We start from the raw sequence: 6,632 nt of genomic DNA on the forward strand, positions 1-6,632 counted from the left end.
TAATTATTTGGGCTGAAAGCTGGATATTGGGTTATGGGTTAGGCTTGTGCATGAGAGGCGGTATCTACTCCTCACACGTTGCACCTCACACCCACCTCACAGGAACATCTTACCATGCATTAGAAACATCTTTCATACTTGTATATTATTATTTAATGGAGATATTCCCAAATGCATGGTGGGATGTGCCTGTGAGTTCGTTGTGAGGCACCCTGTGTGAAGAGTAGATCCCATCTAAACCAACACCTATCAATGACCAGCTTTGCCTTCCTATGACTATGAATCACCATTTTGTGTAAAAATAAACAAACAACATTCCATACGTTTGGGGCTAAAGAATTTTGAGCTGGGCTGATGAGTCATGAGTTCACATCTCTGCCCCACAATGCCCCACAGTATATCCCGGCCGTGAATTGAAAATATGTCCGATAATGACATCATTGATTCTAGTATTATCATAGCGAAATATTCCCAATACACGGCAGGGATTTTCTGTGGAGCGTTGTGGGGTGGAGATGTGATCTCATCAGTTCTCCCATTCTCTTTATTGCTCTTACTTTCCATACTTAACATGCAAAACGTTTGACTTCTAAAAATTGATCTTTCTACTTATTTATGGTTTTCCTTCCTTTCCCATTGATTTTTCTTATTAGCCGTCTTACCATATATGGTTTTCCTTTATAATCTAATTTTACACGCTTCGTTTAGAAGTATAGAACTAAGAAGATGTTTCTAATTAACCTGCCAATTATACTACTCTTAATTTACATATTAGAGAAACTGATTGAACATGGCCTACTTTCTCTAAAGAACTCTCCAATTAATGGCAGATTCTTCTGCAAATCCAAGAACTGCAGTTCTTTCATTTGCAAAATCGACATGGGAACCCGCCCAGAAAATCTGTTTTCGCGAAGTGACAGGTGATGTAGTTTGGTGAGGTTTGCAAGCTCCTTGGGGATCTCTCCGCTGAGAGAATTTCCGGCCAAATTCAGAAACCTCAGATTTGCAAGGTTTCCCACTTCACTGCTTAACTCTCCATGGAATGAATTACCACTCAAATCCAAATGTTGAAGATGTGTTAAGCCGAACAACTGGAACGGAATGGGTCCGTCGAGATTGTTATTACTCATATCAAGGTGTGTCAATCTGGTTAAGTTGGCGAGGCGACTTACAGGAATTTCACCGTGTAGAAAATTCTGGGAGATATCCAGCTTGGTTAGGCTCTGTATCTTGAAGATGGGTGTCAAGGCTGAGAAGGTGTCGATATACAACTTGGAGAGATCGAGAGAGACGACAGGCTTCAAAGGCATACTTGACGGTCTACATTCGGTCCTGTCCCATTGGCAACAATCAGAAGCAGAACTCCATGACTCCAAGTCGAAGAGTATCTCATCATTGATTGGAGCTTGGGCCAAGGAGGATTTAAATTGGAGGAGGGCTTCTTTTTGAGCTATAAAGCAACACAGCGAAAGGGTACACATTGAAAACAAAAGAAACAACTGAAATCCGACCATTCTCTCTTTATTTCTCTCTTTCTCTCTTATTCTTGTGTCTTGAGTTAAGGAGGATTGGGATTAATGGAATATATATATGTATTATTTAAGCTTAATTAGGGTTTTTATTCTCATTTTGGTAACTGAGGTAACGACGTGGTTTTTTTTTTTTTTTTGGCAAGTGACATAAAGCCGTGAAATCTGGAATTCTGATCCTTAATTTTTGACACCGGATAGAGAGAGGTAAGGTGTCAATGGACCGGTTCTGGATTGGACGGATTGAACGGACCATAAGATGATTGGATTGAACTAATTCAATCCAAAATATTTATTAAATTGAATTGGTGTGAATGCCCGCACATTGGGAATATCATGGGAGATATTCCTAACATGCGGTGAGATGCTATGTGACAAAATTTTGTGTGCAAGAGATCTGGGCTCCTGAATCATAACTGCCCTCAATTGTTTCCATCTGGGCTCACCTTGCATTGGATGAAGCAACACTAGGGTAGGGCCCAAAATACATCCAAAGGTCGTGATACAGGTTTTAACTGAAGCCTACACAATTGAGTTTGGATCACATGAAATGACATCATGGTGAAGCCACCCGTGATTCACTGTTTTAGCCCAATGTTAAAACCATGTCATGACAAAGACGTGGTTGAATTCACGTTTGAATGAATCCAGATTTGCTCTTCACTAGGGGTGCAATTTGGGCGGGTCCAGCTTAAAATTTTATATGCATTGGGTTTGGATTTTCGATCCTCAGGCTGGGATCGGGTTCAAGAAATTGAACATTTTATTTTTCGAGCTGGGCCTGGGCTTAGCCCTTAGGTAGCCTGAACCCGACCCAACTACATACACACACACATAATGATAGGACTAATGTATCCAAATTTTTTTATAAAATTCATGTATTTTTTATTTTTTTCTTTCACTATTAATCATATGCAGATTGCAAAATCTAAACCTAATTATGTAAACACCTCATATTGGGCTACAAAGTTTTGGGTATTATTGGCAGTCTTACCTATTTGGCTAGACTTTTCTTTTTGTAATGTTTTATTTTTTTAGTGTATAATTTCTTATTTATTTATAAAAATTTAAGACTTAAGGAGGGGGTTGAATGAGGTAAAAATTGTAGCTCAAACTACATTTTAAACCTCACAATTAAATATGGTTTAAATTAAAAATGGGTATTTTATTTAAAAAAAGTTCCACAATTTTATTCATATTTTTAATAGTAGTGTAAATATGGAGTTATAGATGTATTCACTTTTTTTATTAATTTTATTTCTATGTGTGTAAAATTAATACTGTTATTTACACTTATTTTTTGTTTAATATGTTAAATATATGATATTATACATGTGCCCAAATGTTTTTTTTTTGTAAAATTTATGTATTTTTTATATTTTATTATTTTTTATTATTTAATTATGACATTAAAGGTTGGCATATTTATTGATCTCCGCTAAATAGGAAAGTAATTTCATTTTTGGTTAGTTTTAGATTATGTATTTCATTTTCATCATCAATAAAAATAATTCTTGTTTGTTACACTTGTTTTTTAATTTGATTAATAAAAATACCATAATGTATTTATTTTTTCTACATTTTTGTTATTTTCTATATTTATTTCTATTTAAAAAATTTATTATTAACTTTAACTTCATGGTTTGGCTATTTTGATTTAGATAGTTGAATTGCTTAGTCATCACTTGGATAAAGAATGTTTTTGTTTTTGAGTAGGTTTTAAAATATATGGTTTATATTGTTAAAAGTATTGGACATGGATCTAATTAGTAGCATTTATTAGTGAAAAATTAACTTAAATATGAGATTTAATAAGCGAGAATGAGAGTTAATACCTTAAATATAAGAGTTAACGAGAGGGGATTAAATGAGGTGAAAAGCATTAATTCAAATTACATTTGCAACATTCATAATTAGAGATGAACTAAATAACAAATGTGGGCATTTTAGTCAAGAAAAGTTTCACACCCTCATTCGTACTTTTTTATAACAGTATAGATAATACATACACACACTCACACATACACACACATGATAATTTTAGAATGGGTTCATTGACCAAAGCCTGGCCCTGGTCTGGGCCCGAGCCTAACCCGAGTGCATCAAATTATAGTGTGGGCTAGGCTTAGGTTGAGAAGATTGGGCTTGACCTCTGTCTCAGTTTGAGCTCGGGCCTTAAGTCCAAAATTTAGGGTTGGACCCGGGTTGACCATAAACCTAGCCCAATCCGCACAACTTGCACCCCTACTCCTCACATTACATGTAGTGTGCATTGGAAACAAATCCGATTTTCCTTATACCCATGAACTCTGTAAGATAATTCACTAGAGTCTGAAAGTACTAGTTTCTTTATTTTTATTTTTATTTTATTTAACACAATACACTAACTTTTCAACATAAGTGGAAGTAGCAGGACTCGAATCAGTGTCTTTGCTAGGTAGGTCACTCTTTTTTTTAATTAGATTAGTCTGACTTAGTTGAATTGAATGGCTTATTACTTTTTCTTTTTATGCATAAATGCTACAAAATAATTAAGTAATAAAATATTGAAAGACATAATAATCAACCTAATTTCACCTTAAGCTCAATCTCCTTACAAACTTATTCACTAAAAAGACAAAAGAATATGATATCAAAAGGCACAAATCTCCTTAAGGATCAATCCCCTTAAGAGCTTATTCCTTAGACTTACAATTGTCAAGCCTGATATCAATGGACCCAGATCTAATCCACTAATTCTTTTTTATTTGGGAAATTGTCTAAAACTCACCATACTTTTCAGCATTTCTCTTGAACTCACCATAACTTTTCAAAATGTCCAAGGGAACCTATGTTAGTAACTTCACGTTAAACAAATTAACGGTCTTAGTATATTATGGTTTTAGCCTTTGTTATATTCGACTGTTTCTGCTTGTGTTTCTTTACTCTCTCTCTCTCTCTCTCTCTTCGTTTATCAAGCATCAACTACCTTCTCAATTGGTGTATCCTCAACATTTGGCCCCAACTTAGCTCGCTTAGCTTCATAATCTTTCACAGATGCTTTGGTTGCATCCTCTGAAAAATACTACAATGTAAATTTAGTGGGGAAAGCGAGAGATGCTTTGCAATCTCCATATTTCTTATGCTCTGACTTCCTCCATTAGTTTACCCTTTATCTATTCAGTAGCTACGGAAGAAGAAGCAATGATGGAACCTTATCCACAGGTCTTGAAGTAGGCATCGACAATCTTCCCAGTCTCTTCATTGGCCTTTACCTAAAGCTTCATGACATCACCGCAAGTAGGAGCACTGACAAGTCCGGTCCTAGTCGTAGGGTTGTTCTTATCAAAGGATCCAATGTTATGGGGATTATTGTAGTGATCAATGAACCTCTCATGGCAGAGACGCAATAGAGTTTGTGGTTGCATCTGGTTCCTTTGGCTCGAATACCCTAGAAATCTCTTATAACCAAGCCTCAACATTTTATTATCTTCCTAAATTAAAATCTATTTTTATTTATTCTCTGGTTTTCTGGAAGCAAAAATAGCCAGGATAACTTCAAAGAAGAACAAGGGTGTGGTTGAGATGTAGGATTCATTGCTAGGGAATTAAGATAAGGATTGGTGTATGGGTTGTTATGATGAGGGTGATGTTGTACAGAGTTACATTAGGAGTTCTCCATAAGATAGAATTTGTTATGTTATGAAAGAGTTTGGGATGGATTAAGATAGACTGCATAGAGTCCTAGATAGAGTATAAGAGTTTGAGTTTTGAATAGGTTTGATCTCTATTTAAATACAATGTAATTACTATATTCAATCAATGCATTCTTTCTAGCCTTCCATGGATTCAAATATGATATTAGAGCCCAAGGTCTGAGCCTAGAGGCCTCCCATTGTGCTTTTTGTATTTTCAGTGGGTGGCCGACATCTTAGCCACCCACCAGGTTTGCTCTCTCCATTTACATATTAGATTTCCTTTCTTTTTTTTTATTTGGTTTTCTTTATTCACCAAAATTTTCATCACCCTATCAGCCAACCTAACCTAAATCCGCACTCCCATCCTATCATAAAGTCCCACATCCCAAACCAACCACCCTTTTATTGATGTAGACGAAGCAGGGTATCCAAGACAATCTTCAAACTAGTCATCTTAGATCAATAGATCCATTGTTGTTCAACATCATTGACTTGTTATCACTAATAATAGATCACGTAAAAAGCTATGGAGATGGATCCGATCACCTTTTTCACTTTTATTTGGATTTCTTTGGTGGACGATGTGCTATTGTTTGGAGCTTTGGCAACATTGAGGTCATGATCCCTTATGCGCATATCTCCAACTTCCAATGATGGCCCTCATCAACAATATAGAAGATTAACAAAGCACGGAATTCTTTGTGATTTAGCCACTTCTGAAGTGTTTGATCAAATTATGTTTCTCACCATTGCTTTGGTTTTCTTTTTGTTGTTGTTGCCAAATTTTTCATCATCCTACAAAAGATGATCCACCAAATGTAGGTGTTGGTTAAGATTAGAAATTTTTGGTTATCATTGTCAAGAGTTGATACAACTCTTGTTGAAGTCTCACATTGCAATATGCACCTACCTTGATGGTTCACCTATTTGTCTCCTAACTTCAACAATTGCATTAATCAACAACTATGTTTTATGCTCTGCTCCTCATCTCCCTCATGAACAAATCGTTCCAAAGCATTACATTCACACCTCTTCAGGTGACAAGGCCGTTGTCTTGTAACACCTGTTCAATCTACCTCAATTAGGTGTTTTCAGTTGGCAATGATGGTGATCACTTGTGCACAATGTTCGAAGCATTCATTCAAGTTTAACTAATACTTGAAGGTTCCAGTTAAACTAGTTCAAAACGGTTTTGTTCAGATCGATTGGTTCATCCAGTCAACCCGATCAAATTAGTCCAATAAGTTCAGATGAACATTGCTACTCTTCTATATTTTGGTAGGTGCATTCTAGTTTTTTGCCCATAGTGGCCATTGGTGTGTTTTGTCCTATGAAGGCCCATTTCAGAAAAAAAAAAAAAAAAAAAGAAGAGAAGCCGATTAAGGCATTGCTGTTTGGCTCATAGTGGTAATTTAGCCTGTTAATT

The 6,632-nt window shown here is 35.9% G+C and overlaps 1 pseudogene; it reads right to left on the reverse strand.

The window, feature by feature from the left end:
- Positions 1 to 4,482: 4,482 nt before the first annotated feature.
- Positions 4,483 to 4,990, reverse strand: LOC148875463 (iron-sulfur cluster assembly protein 1 pseudogene; annotated as a pseudogene).
- Positions 4,991 to 6,632: the final 1,642 nt, after the last annotated feature.

This window comes from Nelumbo lutea, chromosome 1 (genome assembly GCF_056320005.1).
Source record: "Nelumbo lutea isolate HS-2025 chromosome 1, American lotus-T2T, whole genome shotgun sequence".
Classification (NCBI taxonomy): domain Eukaryota; kingdom Viridiplantae; phylum Streptophyta; class Magnoliopsida; order Proteales; family Nelumbonaceae; genus Nelumbo; species Nelumbo lutea.